Source organism: Aulostomus chinensis, chromosome 19 (genome assembly GCF_037954235.1).
Source record: "Aulostomus chinensis isolate RoL2024-O1b breed Wild chromosome 19, RoL_Achi_v1.0, whole genome shotgun sequence".
Lineage (NCBI taxonomy): Eukaryota > Metazoa > Chordata > Actinopteri > Syngnathiformes > Aulostomidae > Aulostomus > Aulostomus chinensis.
Window position 1 is genome coordinate 15151071 of NC_141338.1, and position 27152 is coordinate 15178222.

The 27152-nt window shown below is 41.2% G+C and overlaps 1 long non-coding RNA gene across 1 annotated transcript in view; it reads left to right on the forward strand.

The window, feature by feature from the left end:
- The window catches only part of LOC147244197 (uncharacterized), a 96348-nt gene that overhangs the window by 46908 nt on the left and 22288 nt on the right, over positions 1–27152 (forward strand). The gene's annotated exons all lie outside the window — the stretch shown is intronic.

Below are 27152 nucleotides of genomic sequence, written 5' to 3' on the forward strand. Positions count from 1 at the left end.
AAACGCAGCTTTGGCGAAAACATGATCGCGTTATCTGAAATCGCAATTTCGATCAGAAAACGATAAATCGTTCAGCCCTAGGCGACAGTGTTAACCACTGCACTACTGTGCCGCCTTATCAATCTGAATTTCTAATGTGTAGGCATTGCAGCATGCACCTATTTTAAGCAGGTGATCTTAATCTAAAAATGACCTTCAGTCAAACTAAGCCTTGAATTCAGTCTTACAGACAGAAGCTGGGTACTTTTCTATTCTATCTATTGTGTACCTCTTGTAACCAGATATTAAGCAGCCTTTAATGTTGCTACACTGCTATTCAGTGTGTAAAAACATTTGCTGAATGAGGCCTGAATTCACTTGAAATGATTCAGAGAAGCGTGCGCCTTTTAAGTTGATTGTTCAGTATTAGAGGAATCGCCCTCATCTTGCAGCCATTAGTCAGTTCATTAATGTCACAACTCTTTTCTGTCTTGAACCAAAGCAACCAAACAGAATGTGAATACAGAAAATTGCCTCTTTCTTTGAAGCAAATGTCTAATAAGATCACGAGAGCCTGAGTAGATTTCCCCTGTTGTTGTTGTTGTTGTTGTGTGTGTGTGTGTGTGTGTGTGTGTGTGTGTGTGTGTGTGTGTGTGTGTGTGTGTGTGTGTACAGGCTGCATCCACTGTTACTGTAGCTTGATAGAAAAAAAAATCTACTGTAACTGGATGAGGAATGAAAGCTCTTGTTTTAGTTGAAAAACACATTCCCTCAGGCACACGCAAAACAGTCTTTAACAGTGTCTCCATGCACAAAATATCCCCTAGTATACTAATATGATAAAGCAAATTATAACCCAATTAAGATGATATTGTGGTTGCTAAAATCCCCCAAAAGACGCCTGTCATATGTTCGCATTAACTGGAATGTCTGTATTTGCTGTTTTGTTGTTGTTGTTGTTTGTTTTTTACTGTGATGCCTTAGTATGAGTTTCATCCAACTTCCATAGCATGAAAGGTTAAAAGTAACCTGTAGGTGATAATGCACCGGTGCAGCCCCACCTACCACCAGGCTCCTCCCACACCGGCTCTCAGAGAGGCGTGAGAAGTCCTCAGCCAAAACACTACGCCACCAGAATGATGTTTATTAACATTCATAAGGTTTTTGTAACAGATCTCTTCCAATTCAATAAAATTGTATTTTAACAACATTTAAATCCTACATTTTAATGCACAAGTGGAAGTGAATCCCCCTTTTCTGACCTGCCTTGGCACTTCACTTCTAATTTGAAGAGTTTGGACACGTTCCCCTCTGATATACATTTAGCTGACAGCAACTTCTTTTCTCCTGACAGGTTGGAGCCACCTGGGACAATATGATGCACACACGCGCACACACACACACACACACACACACACACACACACACACACACACACACACAGAGTTGACTGTATATTAATCTGAAATGTCTAATAACATCTAATATGATTTATGTAACTGAGGGCCAAGAGGAGCAAGAATATTTGCAGTCTTTTTATTTGTGCCCAAAGCGTAATATTTCCGTTATCTTTAATTCATGTTTTGGTGCCTGAACCTGACTAGAACTACCACACCTGAACTGTTGCATTTTTTTTACTGAGAAAAAAAGGACCGGCTGGCATTAGCTCAAGGTTGTCACTGCAGGGTTCACCACAGGTGTAACCAGCTGTCCGTGTCCTAACTGGACATCGCGACATGGAAGTTGGTCAAATTAGCAGCCAAAACCACAGTGTGATAGCATCTGACCTCAGCACTGCTCTTTAAGTCCTGGGAACTGAGATTTCCTCTGCAGCATCGTACCTGCTGGCTGTTGTTGCACAGGTGCATTGACCACTCTTGGTCTTTGCACCATTATGACAATTAATCTCTATAAACATAATCTGCATGTAAATAGAGAGTCTGCAGTCAAGGGAGAAAATTTCAGGACAGGGAAGCTTATGCTTTCCATTTGAGTAGTTTTGTTCAACCACGTTTGAGCGAGCTGTGGTTGCGTCCACGTAAACAGTCCGTGTGGAGCACAAACGAGGTGGAACACATTGGCAGAAATGTAGGAACAGCTGCAGTCTGAGGATTTAACAAAAGTGATGTAGTAGTTTTAAACTGTTAACTGAGTATAAACTTGCTACTTTTGAAACAAGTCGTTCACATTTGTTGTATTTCAACTGCACGTGAACATCTCAAGTTGCCATACAGGCTATAAACAATGAGTAGCAGACAGAACAAGAACATCTTGGAGCCGGTATTTGCTGACGACACCAGAACCCTCACCAGAGGCTCAGTGCTCAAACTTAGCTGATGGGTTCCTTGATTGCAGGAGAACATACCCAGTGATTCCTTTAGTACCACCACGAAACAACGGCAACATCAACAGCTGCATGGTGTTTAGCGTTGTTTCACCATGATGGAGCTGTGGTGGAGGTTTTAGTCTCTTTCTGGTCTCATTTTTATCACAATTTACAGCGATCTCAAATCATCCTCAACATTTGCAGAAGTGCAATGATGGAATCAATTCGACATTGAATGATTTGGGATATTAAGTCCTTGTGTCATTGTTTACAGACAAGAAGCTAATAGAACAGTGTATTCAAGTATTTTCTGATGTCCAGGAAGGTAAAGGTTGATTGATAATACACCCAGTTGGACCTTTTCCTAGGTAATATCAGTTTCACAAGTACACGGTTGCATGACTCTACTGTATGTGGAGGATTTAGATCCAGATGTGATGATCTGATATTCACAACTTATTTTGATCGATCATGTCATTGTGACACAGAAAAAAAAATACTAATAATAATACATAAAATTATGTGAATATCGGCAAAAGAACTTGTTGACCAGTGGCTGACGTAATACTTCACACATTCACCTTCATCAGTGCAAGTCAAGATTTAAAAGTCTCATCCCTATTCGTCAAAGACCGATGTTTGGTCAACTCGCCCTGACGTCCACCGCCAATGTCGGGGGTACCTCCTCTGTGTCGCACGGCTGTGTCACTAACATTCTCATCCATTTCAACTGGCAACGCAAGACTCTGTCCTACAATTTGTTGTTTTGTTGCCTAGATCGCCAATCACATTTCATCAAAATCCAAAGATGACAGATTTGCCATCTTACGTTGTCAAGCGACGCAGAGGGGGGGTCCCCTCAATGTCGGCTGTGAGCGTCACGGGTTGACCAAATGTCGGTCTTTGACCAATGGGGATGAGATTGCCCTGTAACATAGGAGAGCAAAATCATCAATTCCAGACAGACACAACAGAAAAAGTTTTAAAAGGAAAATATAGATAATAGATTTTGCAGATTATGACAGCTGGTTCAAGCATTTTCTGTGTATTGAATTAGATTTTCGGGTTCACGGCTAGTTTAGACAGAACCAGTATCATTCATGGCGACATAAGCAGTTGATTTCACAATTTGCTCAATTGAATTAGAAAATGCTGTTATGATGTGCAGGTGATGGACTGTTTGGTTGAGCCATGAGTTTCAAAGATCCTTTGTGTGTGTGTGTGTGTTTGTGTGTGTGTGTGTGTGTGTGTGTGTGTAGCAGGGAGAGGTTCTCACAGGTCACTATTGGTGATAACCCTAATCACAAAGTACACTTTGATGGGTGAAATCTCATTAGTGCTAATACCTGATAACAGGAATCTGGCTTTCTCCAATCTTTCACGGTGTGTCCAATTACAAGCACACACACACACTCTCATGCACATGCACGCACACACACAAACACACACATACTTAACTGTACATTAATGCATGCCTCTAAATCTAATATGATTTACGTGCTGGATTAAATGGATCTACAGCGTAATGGGCACTCATTAACTAAACCAAAGATGATTTTATGAGTTCTTGTGTTTATGGGATCAGGATGCGTAAATCATGTGGGTGTATGATTATACACAAACCTGTTTTCAGGGTTGTATCTTATCCATCTCCTCACATTTATCGGCCTTCAAATTGAAATAAAAAAATGTGGTTCTTTTTATGCCTTCAGGAGTTTCTGATGTTAAATATGATGCAAAATGGATAAAGCATCATCATCCCAAACCCCAGCTGCCCATTAAGAACCCAAAAAAGAGGATAATGTGATCCAGTGCATCTCTGCTCTAAATTCTACCTATTTTCACCTACCTAACACACTTCATCATCATCATTTCATCTGCATAAACGTTCATATACACGCTCATCGCAAAAATTCCGCTCAGGGAGTAAATGACAGGAAATGTTTCCTGACTTCACCTTTAAAATAGGAAAGAAACAGAAGGCCGTTTCAATTTTACTTAGAAAAAAAGATAATCCATGCTTTGTTGCAGCTAATTTTAAAAATGTCACTGCTTAGGAAATTGATTTGGTAAGGCAACGCAGCTTTCAGCAGGCTGATGTTCCCAATGGTTGTTCTTGGCTTTTGGTCAAATTTCCAGTGGATCAATCCACAGCTCCCCCTGCCTCCTTCCCAACTGTTCCATGGCAGAAGATTAAAGAAGAAGAAAAACAAGTCTGAACTCTTGACAGTCCCGCGTCTGCTTCAAACATGGCAAACATGTCGCTGCAGTGCAGTGGGACTTTGTAATGTCATTTATTTATTTATTTGTTTTTAGAAGTATTAATTCTAAGGACAGTTCCAGTTGTCATGCATCCAATACTGCCCGGCTTGATGCAGCTTTTGTGAAGGGAAAAAAAAGAGGAAGTACAGAGGCGAGACGGAGAAGTGAGACAGCGTCTTCAAAGCTGACTTCACTCCTTTAGTTTGTCAGCTGGGACTCTTATTCACGTATATGCCAAGAAACAGTTGTTCCCTCCTACTGGACTGAGTAAGTGGGAAATAAATTGCTTTTTAAGAGTGATACAGGTAAGGTAATTGTTTTATTCATAAATATGTATATACATATATATGTGTGTATATAGATATAGATACAGATAGATATGTATGTGTGTGTGTGGATATATATATATAGATACAGATAGATATGTATGTGTGTGTGGATATATATATATATATATATATATATATATATATATATCAGAAAGGCTGACAGTTTTAAATTTAAAAGACAGTGTATGTTTCCTTTCTCAGTGAAATCTTTGTTTCAAAAAGAAATTATAATCCAACGGTTTTCTTGGACACGGCAGTAAAACCTGTCAGTTTGCGCCTTTTGAACAGAAACCTACACATAAAAGATTTGCAGCGTCTGTCATGCAGTGGAACCAAAGCTCTTCAGGAATGATCAAGCCAATGCTAGCTGAGCGCTGTATCCGACCAACGTGCAGAAACCTCGGCTAATGTTTTCCTGTGTGCTGCCTCTCAGGCAGCACATTCATCAAGGTCGGATGCACGGCTGTCTCCTCCTCGGAAGGTCGGTGTCGATCGTGGCTGTCTGAGCTCAACTCTGTAGACTTTCTTCAGCAGCCAAGAGTCAAGATGGCAATCATCAGCGCAGCAGAAATCAATGACGCCGCACTTGACTGTTGGTCGCCTTGTGTTCTGTAGACGTTAATCTCTGCTGCAACCGTCGGTCTATTCAGGCTACATCCCTGGCTGACTGACCACAAACTGAAATTCACCGCATTTCCTCAGCAGATAGTGATTCACTGGAAGAAATGTTAGGTTGATCAAATTCCATGATTACTGACAAAAATCCCTGGTCAGAGGTCAGTGACCATCTATGAATTGTTGTCATGCCTACGTGGAGATTTGTTCCTCAAAATATGTAGCAAATGTGAGAAGAAACCAAACTGAATTAGAACGCAAGAGTTTAAGTTCACAGCCAAAGACAAGACCAGGAGAGCAGGACCAAACCAGACCTGCTGCTACAAAACTGTTATCAAAAGAGGAAACAACCAAATGTAGATGGATGTCAGTGTGTGTGAGAAACAAAAACAGATCGTGCTGTTGACTGCCAGCCGAGGAGGGGACCCCTTCGTGTTCATCCTCCTCCTCCGAGAGACAGACCGCAGCTTGGTGATTGAGGGTGACATTAATAGGTCAGAGCGCACCTGGGCCCGGTGTGCTCTGACCTATTAATGTCACCATTTTGAAACTCCTGCTACTCAAAAACAAAGCAAGATTGAAGTCTGCGCAAAATAACCAGCTCTTATGTAACTTGTGTGTGATATCTCACGAGAAGCTGGTGCAGAAGAATTAAGCCTGCATGTTATCAAATGAATGGAGTTACTTCAGAGGAGAGGAAGACTTCTAAAATGACGCGTCAAGAAATACAAACAGAAATGGCCGTCTAAAAAAGGAACGGTTCTTGTGTTTGCTGAAAGGTGGTGTTTGGAGGCTGTTTGTGCACCTTTTCACAAACAGAAATGGAACAAAGTTATTTGAAAAACTAACTGGAGGGTCAAGAAATGTCAAAAGACCCCCCCCCCCCCCCCACCACCACCACCGTCACAAGTATTTCCCCCTTTGAGTACACACAAGTACCTCAACTTGATGATGAATAGAAAAAGAAATATAGCCACAGTTTGTGTGTAAACAGTACAAAACAAAACTAATCCTGTTGGGCACACACACACACAAGCACACACACACACACATACATTTGCACTCACCCCGAGCTTTAACACACAATACAAATCTGATCCAGTTACTCAATTAAATTTCTGCTTTTATTAAAAACAGCCTGAAGTGATTTAATGAGACACCAATGATTCACGATGGCAAGCAGTACTTTTTATGACTGGAAGTGCAATCATAACTCAGCGATTAGAGCCAAGGCTATAATACAATACAATAACAAGCACAATTCAAACGAGACATTAAAGTATATGTATGTCATATGTAATTGACTGTGTCCCTCCACCTTGGCGTTTGCTGTTTGACAGCCTTGTTTCCCTGTTTGATGCACATCAACCTGCGTCTGCCTTCAGCCATCTTGTCTGCTGTACATCTGCAGGCTGGTCATCTTATTCCTGCGTGACTTTGCTGCAGGCTGGCGGCCCGAGTACCAGGGCAGACGGCTGGAGGTGGCTGATATATGAGGACCGGTTAATGCTGCTCGCTGTCTGTCAGGGCTCTTAATCAAAGATACCGTGTATTTTTTTACGTCCTCTCTCTGGAGCGAAAGTCTTCCTCTCTCATCTTGTTATGAGAACTTCATCATGTTGTCATGAATGTGTGAATGAGGTGGAAGTAATACCAGCCAACACAAGAGCATTATCAAAGCTTGTCTTTCTCACAAGCCACTAAAGCTAATGTCTTTTTTTTTGTCTGCAGTAGGAAAGTATTTGCATTCACTCCTGGGTCACATGTCCATGAGTATTTGTCTGTCCATGGGGGCACAAAACAACAGTGAATGCTATACTTTGCAGCCCACTTGTGGGACCTCCAGTCTCCACGTACACCAAACCGCTCAGGACCCGTCTGTGTTCAGGCTTCGCTCAGTAAGAGTTGAGTTACTAAACTCTGTTTTCAGCTGCATTTCTAAAATTGATGCAACAGAAATGAAACGCAAAGATGCAACTGTGTTTGAAGTTGGAGAGCAATCAATCAGTTATGATCGGTGGGTTCAGCCACCTGAATCATGAGCACCGGAAGCTGATAGATCACCTCCAAGATTCTTGACTGAAGCTAGCAGCTTCTAGCGGACTCTCATTCATGATGGATTCCGAGAAATGTGAGTCAAAATAAATTGTCCAGAGAACAAAGTCCCACAACTGAAGTGGAGCCTCTTAGTATTCAGAATATAAAACCGTGTCAGTCATTATGTTTTGACAACTCAATGTTATTTGATATTTCATTCCAACTGGACTAGGAAGGTCCTCTGACGGGGGACAGATGGGAAAACCTCAATCGACTTAATTAATTAAACCGTCTAGAGTAATCTGTTTTATTTAACTGCACAGTGAAAGTGATCTTAAAAGATCACTTCTAGTGTTATACTTTATTTATCAACATATTGTAGGCCTTACTGGGTTTGTAGTCCTGTCGTAGACCAGCAGTAGTAAGAGTTCCCATATGACACTGAAGGAATCCTGTTGATTTGACTTTAGCAGAATATTCTGCTTCCAAAACTGTGCCGAGAAAGAGAGAGAGAGAGAGAGTGAGTGAGTGAGTGATCTGGGCAACAGATCTGAGCTGACATAACATTATACAGTGAAAGTGCACCCACACAGACCCCCTCCACACACGCGCACGCACGCACACACCATCATCATCATCATCATCATCATCATCAGTGATCCTTCCTATACTAGACCCCTTTTAAGCTAATTGGTTCTACAACAGTGATGCAGGCAAAGCTCGTTACAGACCGACCGGCTGACACTTCCTCAAACATGCTTCTCTGCTCCCGAGGACACATTTCAAAATGCTTTCAAACAATACTGAAAAAAAAAAAAAAAAAAAGAAGGAAAAATGCGTCATAGCTCATATAATCACACTGGAAATGTAACATGAAATGTGGTGTATTCACATGACAGCGATGGCAGCATCTTTAATGTTTTTAACAATGTCCATCCAGCTGAGTATGGAACATTCTACTTATAACTAAACAGGACTTTAGTGGAAGTGTGTAATTCTTAAAAAAAAAAAAAAAAAAAAAGCTACCTCAGCAAACCAGTGTTCTAGGAAACAATATACTACCAAACAACACGGCTGCAATTTTTTTTTCTAGAATGTAATAATTCACTGTGCCAAAGAGAAATGAGGTTGACCTGAAAGCACCCTGTCTGACTGCCACCAGCACAGAAATCAAGTCTTTCACTGCGATTGATTTTCATTGATTTCCAGATCATTGCCTTCATTACTTCATGCTCCTCAGAGGTGTGCAGCAGGATCACTGGTCAGCCTGTCTCACCGTATAAATTGCGCTGATATTTCAGGTGTCAAGGTGAATCTACTTCAGCTCTGCTTGTTAAAGCTTCTTTATCTGCTCCCTCCTTGCCGCCCCGTTAAGCCCTTTGCTCTTTTATTGCAGCGCCCACTCTTGCGTTGAAGGACTCTCGCTATGATGTTTGTGCCTGGTCCTTCATTTCCCATCTTTGTTTGGTTTCACATCTGTCATTACTTCAAAATGGGACAAAAGTAATTGCTCCCTCGATCGTAGAAAAAAAAAAAATCAGCCTGAACTGAAGGAAAAATGCATGTTCTAAAAAAATTCACGGGCTTTTGCAGCAAAACATTGGAAAATGTAAAAGCAGTCATTTTCTGGAGGTGATGTTGATTCCTGAAACCTGAATTTTGTGACGCTGTGTGACACGTCATGGTCGTGCATTCGCGTGAAAACGACGATGACCGCGGTCAACTGGCGTGTCTGATGGCCAGCAAGTGTTGGTGGAGGAGAGAGTCAGTGGGTCAGGCCCAGTCTTTGAAGTCGTTCATCTGCTGCAACAAAATGTGACTCGTTATACTCTGAAACCCTGCCCACTGAAAAACTGAAACTAACAGTTATGTTAGCTATAGCGATGTTAGCAAATTGACTTCATGGGATTCTGGTGAAGAAAAGTCCCTCACTTTGGTAATGTGATTCTCTGTTGCTCTGCTTTTCCCTTTGGCCAGATTTAGTCAGGACACTCTGCACATACACACTCCCCACAACAACACCCTGCCCTCTCTTTACCATTTTTCTTAATTATAGTGTAGGTGGTGCAGACCTGGAGGTGAAACTGCAAGTTGACAAAAACTGGACAAAATAAACTGATGCAAAAAGCGGCTTTTTAAAAAAGCAGATCATGTACAGTCATTGATTGTAGTGCTATACTCAAATATTTGAATATAAAAAAGCAATATTGAATGAACAGAATAAAATGAAATGGCTTTTTTTTTATTTCAACGAATCACAATTTTCACACCCAAATTGGAAATATTTGCCAGTTACTGAGATTTCACTGCAAACATAAATAAATCACCATAAATCTTGCAAATGTTGTTGCAATTTTTCATGAAAACAAAAACAATTTTGACCTCAACAACCACCAAAAACTCCCAGAGTGACTGTTGATATAAGGAATCCTTCAGAGGCTGTTGTTTTTGCACCGTTTTGATTTTGATCATTGATTCTCTTGATGAACCGAGATAATATACAATAAGATGGACTGTCTGTGATGGAGAGGGCAGGGCTCGGTACTCTACGCATGTGGGTGATGCAGTCTTGGTGGGGTCTGAATGAGCCCATGTTGTCTGAAAGACGGGTCATTAGACCCTATAGTTCTTCTATCTGTCAGACAGTTGTCAGCTTGATCCCTGTCTAATCACATAATGGCTTGAAGGGCTGAGAGAGGGGGGGAGAGAGAGAGAGAGAGAGAGAGAGAGGGAGGTGCTCACACATGAACTCAACCAGCGTCATTAGAAGAAGGTTGGTCTGCCATCACATTCATTTTATCAGCCTGGTGCTTTATTACAGTCCTTTATTGCAGCCTGGTGCTTTATTACATCCTGGTCTTTTATTACAGTCCTTTATTACAGACTGTTGCTTTATTACAGTCCTTTATTGCAGCCTGGCGCTTTATTACATCCTGGTCTTTTATTACAGTCCTTTATTACAGACTGTTGCTTTATTACAGTCCTTTATTACAGCCTGGTGCTTTATTACATCCTGGTCTTTTATTACAGTCCTTTATTACAGACTGTTGCTTTATTACAGTCCTTTATTACAGCCTGGTGCTTTATTACATCCTGGTCTTTTATTACAGTCCTTTATTACAGACTGTTGCTTTATTACAGTCCTTTATTACAGCCTGGTGCTCTATTACATCCTGGTCTTTTATTACAGTCCTTTATTACAGACTGTTGCTTTATTACAGTCCTTTATTACAGCCTGGTCGTTTAATACAGTCCTTTATTACAGACTGTTGCTTTATTACAGTCCTTTATTGCAGCCTGGCGCTTTATTACAGACTGTTGCTTTATTACAGTCCTTTATTGCAGCCTGGCGCTTTATTACATCCTGGTCTTTTATTACAGTCCTTTATTACAGACTGTTGCTTTATTACAGTCCTTTATTACAGCCTGGTCTTTTATTACAGTCCTTTATTACATCCTGGTCTTTTATTACAGTCCTTTATTACAGACTGTTGCTTTATTACAGTCCTTTATTACAGCCTGGTCGTTTAATACAGTCCTTTATTACAGACTGTTGCTTTATTACAGTCCTTTATTACATCATGGTCCTTTATTACAGCCTGGTCCTTTATTACAGCCTGGTCCTTTATTACAGCCTGGTCCTTTATTACAGCCTGGTGCTTTATTACAGTCCTATATTACATCCTGGTCCTTTATTACATCCTGGTGCTTTGTTACAGTCCTTTATTACATCCTGGTGCTTTATTACAGTCCTTTATTACATCCTGGTGCTTTATTACGACCTGGTCCTTTATTACATCCTGGTGCTTTATTACGACCTGGTGTTTTATTACAGCCTGGTGCTTTATTACAGCCTGGCCCTTCGTTACAGCCTGGTCCTTTATTATGGCCTGGTCCTTTATTAAAGCCTGGTCCTTTATTACGGCCTCGCGCTTTAATGGTCCATTTGGCCCCTGCTGCATGTGCGTGACGGATTAACTGGTTGAAGTTGTTCCTACTACAGCCCGGCTGGAAGGGAATGTTTGTGAGCTCATTTTGTACAGTAGATTAAAGTGCCTCTTTCAGAAGTTACCTTGGGGTTTATTATTTGACAGTAAAATGTGCCCACCATTGAAGCTCTGTGTGCGAACATTTTTGGAAATGGGGGAAACAGGCAGCTCTGACAGTGAGATTGTGAACTGATGACACACACATTTAATTCATACATTTAATAACATTAAGATTTATGAGACAATATGCAAAAATCACGCACTTATAGACTAAGCACTTACAACTGTAGTTAACTGTTCTGTGGCTGGGAGTCTCATGAGTTCCAACGATCTTTTTAGGGGAACCCGTCAACTGGAACCTGATTTTCTTTCCTGATGATATTGTGATATTTTATGTTCGTTGACATCATTTACCAGTTAATTAGCAACAACAAAAAAGATCATTTGCAAAATGTTATGTTGTTGGGAATATCATTAACAATGTTACTGTCTGCAGTGCTTTATGGAATGAGTAGTTCCTCACCTCTTGAGATATTTGCAGATGGAAGGTGGTGAGAGCAGAGGTGAGGAGGCAGGCAGGACTTGATGTAGCTCGATTAATTATACTACAGAAATAAACAAGTGCAACAAATGGCCAACTAACTGAAACACCGGTGTTTGTGGTGCTGCCGGAGCGCACCAGGTCAGCGCTCTGGGACTTTTTTTTAATCTAATGAAGAAAAATAGAATATCTGCAGTTTGCATAATCCGGTTGAAGTTCAAACACATATTTTCTGAGTGCTTCAAAGCCTGATCATTAAAATGACTGTCATGCAAGAGAGAGACAATAATATTATAATATTTTAACATTTAAGGTGGCTTGATTGGTTCATGACGTCACATGATGCACTGACTGACGAGAAAGAAAACTCTCCACCTTAAGATTTCTTAAAATGTGCCCGTGTCTGATAATGACGCAGTGAATTTTCTCCAGCCCAAAACCACAAAAAAAAAAAAAAAAACCTCAGTAAATGTGGATAGTTGAAACTCTCCAAGATACCTGAAGTCCTGGGCTGAACTATAGAACTGCTGAGCAGCGCAGCCGTCAGTTTCCTGTAGCTTCTTACACAGAGTGCAGGGCTGTGACCGATGACAAACCAACCGACAAGACACAGGTGATTCACTGAGAAAAGGTGGGACTCTGACAACATTTCTGATAAAAAAAAAGTAAAACACAGAGTTTCAGGTGAATTGTATTTTTGACATTCTTCCAATGAAGGCATGATGGTTTTATCAGACAATGAAACAAATTAATTGTACTGAAAGTAAATGTGCATGTAAAGAACCCAGAATGAGAAAAAAATGAGATTAAGGTCTAAGAAGCTAACTTTGTTACTTATGACACTTACTTTGTTGTATGAATCTACCCTTCAACCTCACACACACACACAGACACACACACAGACACACACACAGACACACACACACACACACACACACACACTTGCCAGCATAACCCATCACTGAACTCATACTCTTGAAAGACCTCCCTGAACGAAAATCATTTTTACATATTCTTCATAATAAGTTTTCTGAATGTAAAGAAAGATCAAGTGTGAGGGTCAAGGAATCGAAGTATCTCACCACTCTGCAGGTTTACTGTATAGCGCAGCAATCAAATTTGTCCGTAACGCCGTAGATAACTGGAGACTCAAACCAAATTTGACTTCCACGTTTCATCTTTTTTTGTGTGTGTGTAAATTTAATGTATACATAAATCAGTTGATTTGAATGCCTTTTGTGGTATCTCTCCCTTTATTTGAAAATGCCCTTCAAGGTTGTCAAGACAAATTGAGGACTTTTCAGTGATGGCACTTTGAGCCGTGAGCGTGTCTGTGTTGGATAATCTACAAAAATAGTTTCATGCTTTTTTGTTTTTTTTTTTGTGGCGCAAAAAGGGACCACTCTTGTGGTTTGAGTATAGGTGATAGACTTTGGAGAATTGAGGGCTGTGGACCTGTGTCCTTGTCCATGTTTAATTATTTATATGTGCTAATGTGTTTTTTTTTTTTTTTGACAGGGGGGAGCATTGAACTTCCCTCCGATTAGGCACTGAAGCAACTGCTGCACCGTGAAAACTTTGCCATTTCTGTCTCACTTCATCCCGTGTGTGCCAACCAATAAAGCAGAAATGTCACACAAAGTCAAAATGTCATAAAAGTAAGATTCCTTTCCAAAGAAGTCATCCAAAAGTCAGCTTCAAGAATGTTGTGTATGCCTCATTCCTGAGGTGTATTTAGGTATTTGCTAAATGCTGAAATTTGATGAGCTGAGGTCAACATTACGAATGAACAAATCTGTATTAATTTTCTTGATTAAAAGGCTTCTCTGCTTCTTCGGGATAAAATTATGTGGATGAAAAAAGATGATTTAATGAAGAAAATATTTTCTTTTATTAAGTTTCCATTGGTGGAAATTGGACTGAGGAGCAATCCTCCTGAGCAGGTTATTTATTATGATGCACAGTATGCAGTCTCAGTGTGTGTGTGTGTGTGTGTGTGTGTGTGTGTGATAGGGACAGATGATGCAGATTCCTCCTCCTTGTCCAAGGACAGTTTATTCTCCACAGATCAATGTTTACCTTTGGTCATTACCATTTCACCATCAGCAGCAATCTGCATTCTGCTAGGACACGCACCTGATGGGAAATACACTCAAGCACACACACACACACACACACACACACACACACACACACACGCACAAACATACTGTGTCTAGAATCAATTGCTGTAAAAATACAATAAAGTTCAGTTCCTCTTAAATATGGTTTATACCTTGTGGAGCAGGGGTTGGCATGGCTCAGAGGTAGAGTTGCTGTCTAGCAACCGAAAGGTCGCTGGTTCGATCTTCACTTCCCCTGGTGACCATGTCCAAGTGTCCTTAAGCAAGATACTGAACCCCTAATTGCCCCTGATGGCCCTGTGATGGACTGGTGACCCGTCCAGGGCGAACCCCGCTTCTCACCCAGTGTCATCTGGGATAGGCTGGTTTGACCAAAGAGGGAACAAATGCAAATAAAACAAGTGGCTCAGTGAATTCTAGTCACCAAACTTCAGAAATGTAACCTCAAGATGATTTAGTTCTCTCCTCCACCAACTTGTTTCTCTCTCTCTCTCTCTCTCTCTCTTTCTCTCTTTCTTTCTTTCTTTCTTTCTTTCTCTGCTGTCTCTGGTTTCTTTTGTCATTTAATCGATTGTTACCATTCTCATCAAATTCTGTCTTTCTGCATCCACAGTAATAAATGGAGGACATGAAATCAGTGATGTTGTTAGGTACGCGTCCTGCGTCCCTGACGCATTAAAATATGAAAGGATGCAATAATTTCACAATCTGAGCGTCCCAGGGACACACCTAATTTTTCCCATGAAAATCATACATTGTGAACAACAACTTGTGTTTAAAATCACAGTAAGTAGCAAAAGAAACTTTGCTGTCAGCAGACCAGACGAGCGCTGTTTCAACCCTTTGCGCATTAACTCAGCGCAGACATGATCCCCTTGAGTACAGTGTCGCGACATGCTAGTTTAGCCGCTACAACAACAACTACCGCGGATTTCATTTCAACAATTAAAGATACAAACTTCTTAGTGGTAAATAAATTCACGTTTCAACTGTTATACGCTGTGTTCACTCGATGGTTTAACGTCTAGGGGACGTGCTCTAACGAAATAAATAACTTTGAATGGCGAAAAAAACATTTTGAACATACCTGCTAATTATAGCCATATCTTACCATACCACCATTGAGAGAGTTTAACACTACAATTTAAGCAATAGAAGAATATAAGAAATAGAAAGAAATACATTCTTTAATTGGGGACCCATTGAATTTCCCAGGGACCCACTCAAATCACCACCTGTGGGTCATGGGGACTCACTAGATTGAAAACCTATCAACATCTCTGTGAAATAGATTTGAGGTAAATAGTGTTGATGTGATCATGAATGAATACGTCAAGCTTGGTTTACTCTTCCACTGGTTTGCATCCTATGCTGTAGTATTTATACTGGTCTGACTGGGTGGCGTGTGATGCACGGTGGCGGCATTCTTCCAACAGTAGATACATTTACACCGACATTTATTCTTCAGGCTAATTGGAATCAATCTGAACCTACATTCCTGTTTACATAAATGCTCAATAATGACATTTGCACTTAGCATTTAATCACAATGTCACTTTTTTACAAGCGCAAAGTGGTTGAATCCACCATGGAGCATCAAATCTGATGAAAACATAAAAGAGGAAGAAGAAAAGTACACCCCCACCAGAGGAAGGCGCTCTCCCATTAGTCCATCCATCAAATTCTCAATCTGAAAACTGGCTGAGTCAATTAGCTCTGTAGCCGGATGCCTTCAAAGTCTCCCTGCCGTTCTCCGTTTTGTCGATGTTTTGGATGAATCCAGGTGTTGTTGACTTTCTTCTAAAACTTACAGTAACAACTTTTTTTTTTTTTTTTTTGAGCCACACATCAAGGCCTTTAAAAAAAAGATAAAATCTTCGATCTTTTTATGGTCTCCAATTAAAAAGTTGTTGGAGCCACAGATCTATGATCCTGCTGCTCCTGGAAACTTCAGACAAAAGTGCAGTAAAGTGAGTATATTCATTCCAAGCAGAGAGAAATGATCAGTTTATGTGTTAAGTGCGTCTGAGTAAATACTTGTGTGTTACAGTGTGTGATGCGGTCTGAGCTGATATGATGTGTGGACGTTCCCAGGATGCACTTCCCTATGCATCGACATATAAATCGATACAGACGCGATTCTCTACTTGGTCTTCATTAGCCTTCTATTCCATGCAGACAGGCACATTGCTAACTCATGTGTTAAGCATGTGTTGTTGCAATGTACGTTTGCGGTGTGTGTGTGTGAGTGTGTGTGAAAGAGAGAGAGAGATAGAGAGAGACTGGAACATCTGCTTAAAATGATTGACGAATGACAAGTCAGCGCCAGAGAGGAGACAGAGACGTGGCGTGAGGAGGAATGAAAACAGCGAGGGAGGTGTATTACATGGGTTGGGGTGGGGGGTGGGGGGGGGGTCAAGTCAGGTAACAGGACCTGAGAAAGATTCTGTAACCCACTGAGGAAGACGAGTGTAATCTGGCACCACTTGATGTTCATATCACCCTTAAGGCAGAGGAAGAGATGGGTGAGGACAGAGGGAGAGGTGAATGGAGGGAGCAGTGGGAATTCAAAGAGGATGAGGGGGTGGAAGACGGGATGCATGTGGGAAGAAGGGGCGACTACGTGGATCCAAGAGAGGAGACGCGTGTGTGTGTGTGTGTGTGTATAGGAGGTGGGGGGCTGGGAAAGCCTTTAAAGATGAAAAGAAGAAGGGGGCAGTCAGAGAATGTAAGAGAAAAAAAAAGGTACAAAAAGGAGGAAAGATGCCAAGAAAATTGGAGAAGAGAAAAAGAGAGTGAACGATCCCAGAGGAAATAAAAGCCAGGAGACCAGCTCGTCTCTAATTCTCTCTCTCTCTCTCTCTCTCTTTCTCTCTCTCTCTCTCTCTCTCTCTCTCCAACCACACACACATTCTGATAAAAAAATAACACACACACAAACCAGACTGTGGATAATTGCCTCATGGGAGAAAAAGAACCATAGCGCGAGACTGACAGGTGGACTGCTGTACAGATAGAGGAATAATTTAGATAGCACACATTTAGAGTAAAAAAAAGAAGAAAAAAGACATTTAAAAACCAATGGCATTTTTACAAATAACCTCCATAAACCTGAGGACTGTCTGAAAAACTTGATAGAATTGTCAACATCCACTAAAACCTTAATTTTTTCAAACATGAAATAAAAATAAAAGAAAGGTTTTATGCCTTTGGCTTGGATGTAAATTGACTCGTACGCTGCTGTTCATTACTGTGGAACAGTGGCAGGGAGACTTGATGGGAACTGGCGTGTCACAGATCCGCTCATGGAGGAGCTGAATAAAGTTATCGTGAGCTCTAATTGGATTAAGAGGTGTGAGGTGTGTTGTCAACATGTACACACCTGAAACACACCGCTTTGTGCAACATTGTCTTTGCAACACTTGTGGCAGTCAAATAATTGGACCGCTCCTGAGTGTACCCACACCACCTCCACCTGGGACTCCAGTCCTCCTCTTCTACTCAGCTCATCTCACACTCATCGTCAGATTGCTCCTGACCTTTGCGCTCCTCCATCCTCCTGGCTAGTGAGAGCTGCTCAGGTCTGAGTAGATACTCCTAGTATTTCCTGTCAGCCTGCCACTCACACGGCTTCTTCCTGCAGGATTCCATGACTCACCTGCCTCTCCGTGTCTCCTGGTCCGCCCCTGCCCCTCTGGTCCTACTTGCCTGCTCCACTTATATCAAACCAGTTTTGTCTGTCCTCAACCTGCCAGCTAGTTGCACCACTGGAGCTCTGAAGCAGCTCCGTGCAGCTTTTCTCACAGCCTCACCTGGCTCCATTAGCTTCACCTACCTAAGAACTACGCAAGGAAGTTCAACTATCAACGCGTTCTCAAATTATACACTGGCATATGTATTGTTCACTGCTAGAAACACGAGCTATTCCTGCAGGGGGGTCGGGGGAGGAGATGATGCACAGACTGTGATCAAGATTATCAGCCACACGAAAAAATTGAATGTTGACAGGCAAGTAAACAACCTTTTTTGTCAGCATGACCTCAGTACACACTGGTATTTATTCATTTGATTCTCACTACTGACGATCAATATGTAAGCAGGAGACGCACGACTGATTTAAAACAGTCTGTGAGTGTGAATCCCATGCAAAGGTTTGTTAAACATTCCATTTATTCAAGATTAAATCAAACATCAGCTTTAAATAAAAGTCAGCTTGGGTGACTTGTAATCACAGGATTTTAGTCCAGAGGTTTGTCTCAAATTTAAAGGGATACGCCAGCTTTTTGGAAAAATTCACCTTTCATCCATTAGACAAGCAAGACAGATCCCCTTCTCCCCTCTGTGCTGCATGAGAGAACAGAGACCTAGCTAATTACTGGTTAGCTTAGCACACGTTTGTGGATGGGAAGTGTTGACACACCTTCGAAAGTCATCAAATAGATCAGGTTCAGGATCTTGTTTTGTCCAGAGTTAACCCTCATCATCCTCTCTTACCAAGTTGGTCACGATCAGCAGCGACAGTCGCTCTTGTAGTCATCAATAAATGTTTTATTTTGTTGTGGTGCTGCGTCAAATCACTGCGCCTAGCAGGTTTGACAGGAAAGTAGATCCGACTACGTGTCTGATACACAAAGCCAAAACATTTATAGAGAAAAGTATATCTGATGACTTTTGACAGTTATGCTAACACTTCCCATCCACTACCATTCATTGTACTAAGCTAACTCGCAGTCAGCACACAGAGGAGAGAAAGTTATCAGGCGAGAATGGACAATAGACGTATTTACTACAAAAGCTCCTTGAATATCAAGGCGTCAGGTTTTTTTTACCTGTACCCTCTGGCTGGAGGTCACATGGCTTTCAGTTTTTACCCGAACACACTGACTGTGTTAGTTTCTTTTGCAGCCTAAATTCACTTCATGGGAACCAGGAAAAATGGACGGATTGTTGAGGTGGTTTCCGGTAGCTGATTCATGTTATGTTCTTTCTTTTTGATGTTGTTTGGATTTTTCTCCGGTGACATTTTCATTGATGTGTTTTCACCACAATTCACAGAACTGATCAAAAAGAGAAGATAGAAAAAAAATTTTACTCAGTGTGAATGTGAACATGTCTTCAGTGTCACCAGGGAGGTTGGACTGAAACTGACATCATTATGTAATAGAAAAGAACTCTAAATTGAGAGAACTGAGAAAGGTTAGGAAATGGATGAAACATCTCTTATCACAAACAACTCTAAAAAGTCAAACGGGGGAAAAGACGCGAAGGATGAGAGAGGAAAATCTCCAGAGACAGAATGAAACAAGAGACTTAACCCAAGAAAAGAGGAGGAGGAGTAAAACACGACGGCGAGAGTCGGGGAACTGGGATGGAAATGATGGGAAAAGTAAGAAAATGACAAAGACATTAATCCTGATGAAAGAGAGAAGTTATTGGTTAAATATTCATGGTCAAGCTAATGGATGGGATTCTCTCATTTGTCCATAAAAACGCATCGTTTGGGTTTCAGTCGGAATCGTAGGAATTGTTTTTGGGACAGAGATGTTATTGCTGTGACGACAGACGGCTGATGTTAGGATGTGTGTTTTTGTTTAGGTGGTGGTTGGGGTGTCAGGTCTTGGACATGATGGCACTGTTGCTATGTGACTATTCTGGAGATTTAATTCCACTTTGCTCCTGCGTCCTGCATTTGAGCTGCATTTTTGTAGTCTTTGTTATACGGACCCGTCCAGAGAGCACAGATGGAAGTGAACTGAATCCGATGTAATTCAGCTTCTCTCATGAACTGAGATAAATGTTTTGTTATGCATGATCCCTGACACTGTTGATCTCTCAAGGGCTGTTTTTTTTCACGCAAATATAAATCAGTACACTCAAAGAAAGAAAAAGGAAAAGGAACATTTTGAGACAACGGCTTCTATTTCTCAGGAGGTGGATGTAATTGACCTAAATGAATTTCCTTGACGTCTCATATTGATATCGAATTGAGTTCAGTTATGTTTGAGAAAGAAACAAAGAAGAATCTTGTTTTGACTTGTCTTTTTCCACCGGGATGCTTCGTCTTCCCAGCGAGGGTGAGTTTAACATTCCGGCGAAGGGCCGCAGATGAAAATTAGCCAGTCGTGGCTCACATTTACATTTTTATTACTGTTGAATAATTTGCAATGTCCCTGATGAATAAATAAATACAAATTGAAAAATAGCAGATGATAAAAAAATGACACCGAAATGACTTCTTCGTGTTTTTTTCCCCAGATTGATTATGATTATAATCAAATAATTAGAATGAAGGTAAACAGACTAATGAGAGGAGAGAGAAAAAGATGTTTTGTTACTTCTGCTGATCTTCAAAAATCCACTACGGATCAGACCCGACCTGAAGTTTAAATAATTCTTTAGTCATGCGCTAGGCTGAGCTGTCTTACACACACACACAAACACACACACACATACACACACACACACACACTCACACACTCATCAAATGTCTCTCTTGTATGATGAATGGCTCCCAACATTTGACACAGCTGTCTGGAGACTGAAGGAAGCCCACCTGAGCTCCAGCCTGCTGCTGAAGATAAGTTTCTATTTATTTATTTTTTATTTTTTTTAAAAAAGGTTAAAATTTGATGTACAACTTAAAATCACTTTATCAATATTAATAATTTGACTCCCAGAAGTTCTGAAAACTAGAATGACTAAATGTGTTTTACTGAATTATTGCTCTCCCCACGTTCGCTTGAGCGATGTCGACCTGAATATTAAGTACGACTGTAAAGAACACTGGTGAAAGTGTCGCTGCCTGTTTAATGCAGATTTTTTTTTAATTCTCATGAGGTTTTATTCATCGCCTATACATGTCAGGTCAGGTAGAAGAAGAGAGAGAAACAGAGATATACTTAACATATTTAATTGTGCTGAGTTGGAAATTTCTTTCATCACCTTGGGTTCTTCATCATCTGCACAACCTGCAAACAAAAACAATACCAAACTGTGATAGTGGTACTGCATACAATTTAACATAAATGTGAAAAACAAAAAACAAAAAATTGTAACCTTTTTTCTTTTGATATGTGACCAAAAAAATGTTTGGAATGTCCCCTAATAATCGTTTATAACCCTGTAATAAATTTCAGGCATACTTTTGGGACAAATATGTGTGAAATATTGTAACTGTTGATGCTATGGCCGTGAGCTCCAGCTATTATCTCATGCTTCTAGCATTAGTTTCATCTCCTGTTAAAAAAAAAACAAACAAAAAAACAACTTCCATTTCTCAATCGCTGACAGAGTTGTGGAGTGTTACCTTTTAATTTCGACCAGAACCCTGTACTTTCTCCAAATGGTTCAGGAGAAGTTTAATTTTTGCATAATTTCAAGGTGTTTAACGCCAATATTTCATCTGAGGCTTCTACATGATGCAATAATTAGACTTAAACACGCCCCCAAACAGGTAATATGCGTGAAGGTTCTCAGCCGTTCTCTTCAGCTCTCCAAAGTTTGCCAAAGTGAAAAGGAAAGAATCAAGTTCATGCGTGACCGCTGATGATGTCACAACCTCCCAGAATAATCCGGTGGATGTGTAGGTGGTGTTCTGAAAGTCTGAAGTTCTAAATCTGTAAATCAGCAAAACACTCAATAAACACTGAGACCAGAGCACAGCACCATTTAGTACTAAATATTTACACGTCACCAAAACCCCTGATCATGCGTACAGGTATAGTGCATGCGTGCGTGCGTGTGTGTGTGTGTGTGTGTGTGTGTGTATTTCAGCTTATTCTCTCTGCAAATGGTTCCCTCTGTTACTCTCTTTGTAAATATTCATTACAGTTCTTTGTAATACTTAGTTCAGCTCTGCTTCTCTCCTTGTCCGCCCCTGAACGCTACTGCAAGTGTGCTACATGCTGATGAGTTTAATTCCCAAAACAAAAAAAGAAAAAAAGCTGTGATTCACAGTTTGGGACACGCTGTGAATATTTGTTGAATCCATAGTCTCTGTCAAGCCTGGTTATACAGTAATCTTTTATTCCTTTGAGTGTGAGGTGTTTGAACGCAAACGTGGTCGATCGATGTGTAGTGTTCCAGAAGTTCTTCTTCTGAGTCACCGATCAATCGCAAACTAGGCGTGTTTACTTCAGGGGTTGTTAGTTGTCAACAACAGCTAACACTTTCTGCAAGCCTGCACAAAAAAAAAACAAAAAACAAAACAAAACACCTCTTTAGATTTCTGGAGAGATGTGTCGCTCATAGGAGGTGTTCAAGGATGGAGGTCTTCTTGAGAATGAGGGAAACAAATTGTCACATGATGCACGAGTTTAACAGACTTTGTGTTTTTCATAGAAACCCGTTGAAAGGATGAGGAGAGCAGCCACTGGTCAAGTCTCTGGTCCTTCACCGGGACACCGGACACAGCAGAGACAAAATTAGAGCAAAATATGTCAAAAATACCAAAGGCTAAACAGATCATTTAGCTTTAGCATTGAACTGAGCTACATTGGCAGCTTTAGCTTGTCCTCTGCGGCTTGCTTGTGTTTCTTCTGACTGTTAAGTCACGTAAACAAACGCTAGCTCATCGGTGGGGCTTTAAAAGGTCAATGGCAAGGTCAAAGTCAGTCACATGCCACCTATTATGACTATTTTGATATTTTTTTTAATTACTGATACAGATTCTGATGCTACAGGCGGGGAGGACAGCTGTGTTTTTAGCCAGACGTTGGGACTTCTTCAGCTGGATCTATTTGTATTTTCATGATTTTGCCTGCATGGCTTATTTTGTTGGTTAGCTCTGCATGCTATTCTTCATCTCCAGCTTGTCTCCTAAGGTGTCGGGCAGCCAGGTGCCTGTCGGCTACGCACTCGCATCACTCAGGTGCTGAAATATTTGCAACGCGTTATCGCATTTTAAAAATAAAACATGGTCAACACACAGCATGGACACATACGAATCAATGCGTACGTATATTTTTGCTGTTACACTGCTGCGTGCATGTGGATACGTACTTGAGTGGTGTGTTTCTGTTCATGCTTTAGTATTAAATTAGCTATTTTTTAAATTTTAAACCAACAAGTCTGAGTGTCAACGCATTTGATATTTATGATGTTTACAACAAAACATCTGGAACGTGTTACAGCTGACACAACGCAGCAAACGCGGCTCCTGAATAATCGATTCCTCTGATCAGATGAGAAACATCATCAAGTTTTTTGTGTCAGAGGATGTGACCCGTTGACCTGTAAGACCCGTCAGACCTGCCAGACCTGCCAGACCTGTGAGACCTGGGACTCGGGGGAAATGAGAGAGGCAGCATTAGATTAAGAAATTTTACAATGTCTTCCACTCAGGTCAAAGATTCGTTTTTAAAGGGAAAAATGATCTGTTTGGTTATTCAGGTTTTAAAAAGCAACCCAGCTTTGCCCTTCATGACATTTCCATTAAAAAAACAAGAAAGTAAATTGATAAAACCAGCGTGTGGTGATACAATTACACACTACTCCTGTATTTGGATTAGAACTCTGGGGCGAAGTTTAATGACGTAGATTTGTATCGGAGACTATTTATTGATCTTTGCTGCATGAAACCCTTCAAGAACCTGGTAGTTTTTACGCAGTTCAACATCATAATTCACATTAGTCCTCAGATGTGTGTCCAACATAGTTTTCAGGTTATTTCATCACGCTAAGACAAAGGTCTGCAGATCTCTTTCCCTTCTCATTCTCTCACTGTTCTAGTTCTGCGTTCACATTCCTCTCATGCTCTGTGTGACTGACCAACATAATCCCTCACATGTGAAACCCCCAAATGGAATCACGCCGCCGCCTCTGTCTCCCGACGCATGCAAATTTGCCTTTGCACATATTGTGTAATCAAATCCAAATTGAGTGTTTTGTGCGAGGCAAGCACCCAAATTAACATAAATACATCCCAAATATGGGAGCAGCGGATTGATTTTTTGATGGAAATTGGGTGTCATGAATAATGACTTAGCCTGGGTTTGAAGTGTCTGGCGTTAACCAGGCCACTCTGGCCTCCGCCGGCGTGCTGGATTCACTCTCAGACTCTGACATCTAGTGGCGATTGATGCAGTCGCCGCCACCGTGAAGGTCTGCAACAAAAGCTGAATCCACGTGCACAGCAGTATCATGCTGATGTTCATGGTGCACGTCATCATTTATGATTGATAATCTTCTTGATGCAAAAGCTGCAAGAATTTGCAACCACCATACAATAATTTGAAAACTTCTGCGACGACTGAATATGGAAAGATTTTGGTTTTGAACACGTCACATGCATTTTGAAGTTTTGTGAACATTTTATAGACTAAGAGATTAACTGATTCGTTGTGATCATGGCCGGAAGATTAATCAGTGGTGAAATCTATTAGAAATAGAAGATGTCGATTCTTCAGGTTAGGGTTAAAATTACAGTCAGAGCTGGAGGTGCATTATTATTGTTGAGTGCCAGTGTTTTCTGGGTCAGGGGTGAATGCTGCACCTGCATGTGTGTGCAAGTGTGAGATACATTTAGCCTCTGGAGGTAAGAACTGAGCTTGTGAGCAGAGGGTCGCTGGTTCAATCCCCAGGAGTGGCAGGATAAATCTGGGTGGGTGAAGTCAAGCAGCAGTGTTGGCCCTGAATCATCACCACCACCAAAGTGCCCTTAAGCAAGGCTCTTATCTCCATATGCTCCAGTGGATCGGCTCATTGGTCAGAAGATCAGACTGGGGTTGTACTGGGCAGCGCTAGCTGGGTGCAGTGGGTGCACCTGGTCCTGTGACCAGGGAAGCAGGTCTACCTGTGGCGGCTTCCAAAATCCATTTTAAGTGCAGCTGTAACACATTTTGTTGTGAAACAAATTAGATTAGAAATAGTCCAAAACTATCCAGAACTTCAAACCGACTCCAGACACTACTGTGACAATAGCCTGCTGGACCCCCGGTCCCCCCGGGTGTGTGAGCTGACCCCAGACACCTTCTATGACTATAATAAAGCTCCGGCCCTGAGGCCCTCACCAGCCAGCTATCCTGAGACTTGAGCCCCGGTCCTCCTGGTCCTGGGGAGGATGTTCTCCAGACCTTACAGTTTCCTTCTTGATGTTTTTTTTTTTTTTTTTTTACTGGACTGAACTTTTATCCTGCACAACAAAGCTCCCAGGTTCATGGACATTTATTCCATCACACTGAAATGGGGGCATCCAAATCACATCCTCCTCTGTGAGGTAGTCCAGGTAGTCTACACCGGAGATGATCACACACAGCAGCAGGCTGGGGAACAGAACAGGACCTGGACACAGACAGAGCAAGACTCCTGGCTCCCAACTGCACAATATCTCCTATAATAAACTTCATAAAGGACAACAACATAGCCACTATTGTTTTCACCTGGCGCACAGAGCTCAGGAATCATTTTAACCAGAAGGGGGAGCTAGCTGCATGTGTGATTTAATCACCCTGCATCTCCGTGCCTTCTCGTCTTTCTTTTCTAGGAGACTTAGTAACTGTAAAATACAAATAAAAAGATTTGTTTTCTAAATAAAATACTTAAGATCTCAGAAAGGGAAGCTCCACAATCCATGTCCACTCAAACTACATGTATCGTCTCAAGACCTTCAGCTCACTCCTTGGCTCCAACTTCTTGATAATCCTCAAGATGGAAAAATTAAACCTTTATTTGCTGCTGAGTTTTGTGACATTGTTTTCCTTACATATTGATTTAAACCACTGACACAGTAGGAACTTGGTGTATTAATTCTTGACCATGGATGTGTCTGTAGATAATATGATCCTTTTACTGATCCACCCAGTTAAAAGTTAGCAGCATTAAACTTGAGAAAATGATCTATGCAGTGTAATTTATACTGGACTGAAAGGAGACGTATATGACACATATATCCAACACTCTAGACAAACCATATCATTGCCATTAATCTCACAGGACCTTGTCAATTAATGGATCTAATTACTATGACGTGTTAAAAGCAGGTCAGAGCTTCTGAACAACTGGCACGGACAGCAATGGGCTCCGTGCTGGAGAGCGGTGTCCTAGAGGGGTTTGAACATAATCTAACCACCTTCTCATTTCCTGAGAACATCAGTCAGTATTTACTGCATTTCTAAGCTTTATAGTTTGGACTAAGACAAATTAATTTTGCAGAAACACTGTTGGTTCTTCTCTGATACGATAAGACATGTTTGCAGCCTTTAAAGGTCCAACCCACCGTTCTGTATCCGTGGAGGCGCGTTTACCTGACTGCACCTTGGTTTCCTGACCGTGTTGGTGTTTACTGCCGCGCGTACATCGCTCTCACCAGCTGCACCTGTTCAAGAGAGGCACAAGGGACCATTTCATCAGTTAGATGTTCAACCTGGACTCAGGTCTGCTCACCCACACTTGGAAACACCTGGCAGGCACATACAGGTTTTCAACAGCCCTGCATTTAACCGGTGTTACAACTCCACCGACACGTGTGAGCTGTTGGAAATTCTTTGGTATAAATTTGCAGGATTATTATTAATGATGATATGATTAATGATGAAACTGTTCACTGTCTAAACAAAACCTATAAAGAAAGTTTCTTTTGTTGAATTAAGCACTGACCTATGACTTCCTGTTTGTCAGCCTACAAACCTTGTGGGAGTTTCTCCAAATTGGCCACAAACCTCAACTAGGACTTAAGGATGAGCTGAAACGATTTTTTGAGGTTAGAGGTGAAAATGACACACATTACAGAGGCATACACCGGCGATGCAGTAATTTGAATTTTGTCTTTTTGTTTCTTTTGGAGTGTGAAACATAGAGGCCAAGTCTATCAGCAATTTTTATTGTGTTTTACACTCTTGATTGTGTTTCAAACTGAGTATCAATAATCCAAACACTGAAACCCACAGCAAGTGGCGCTGCTCTGAGACGTCTGTGTTGGAGGAAAAAAAAAAAAATCAAACATGGAATTCATGA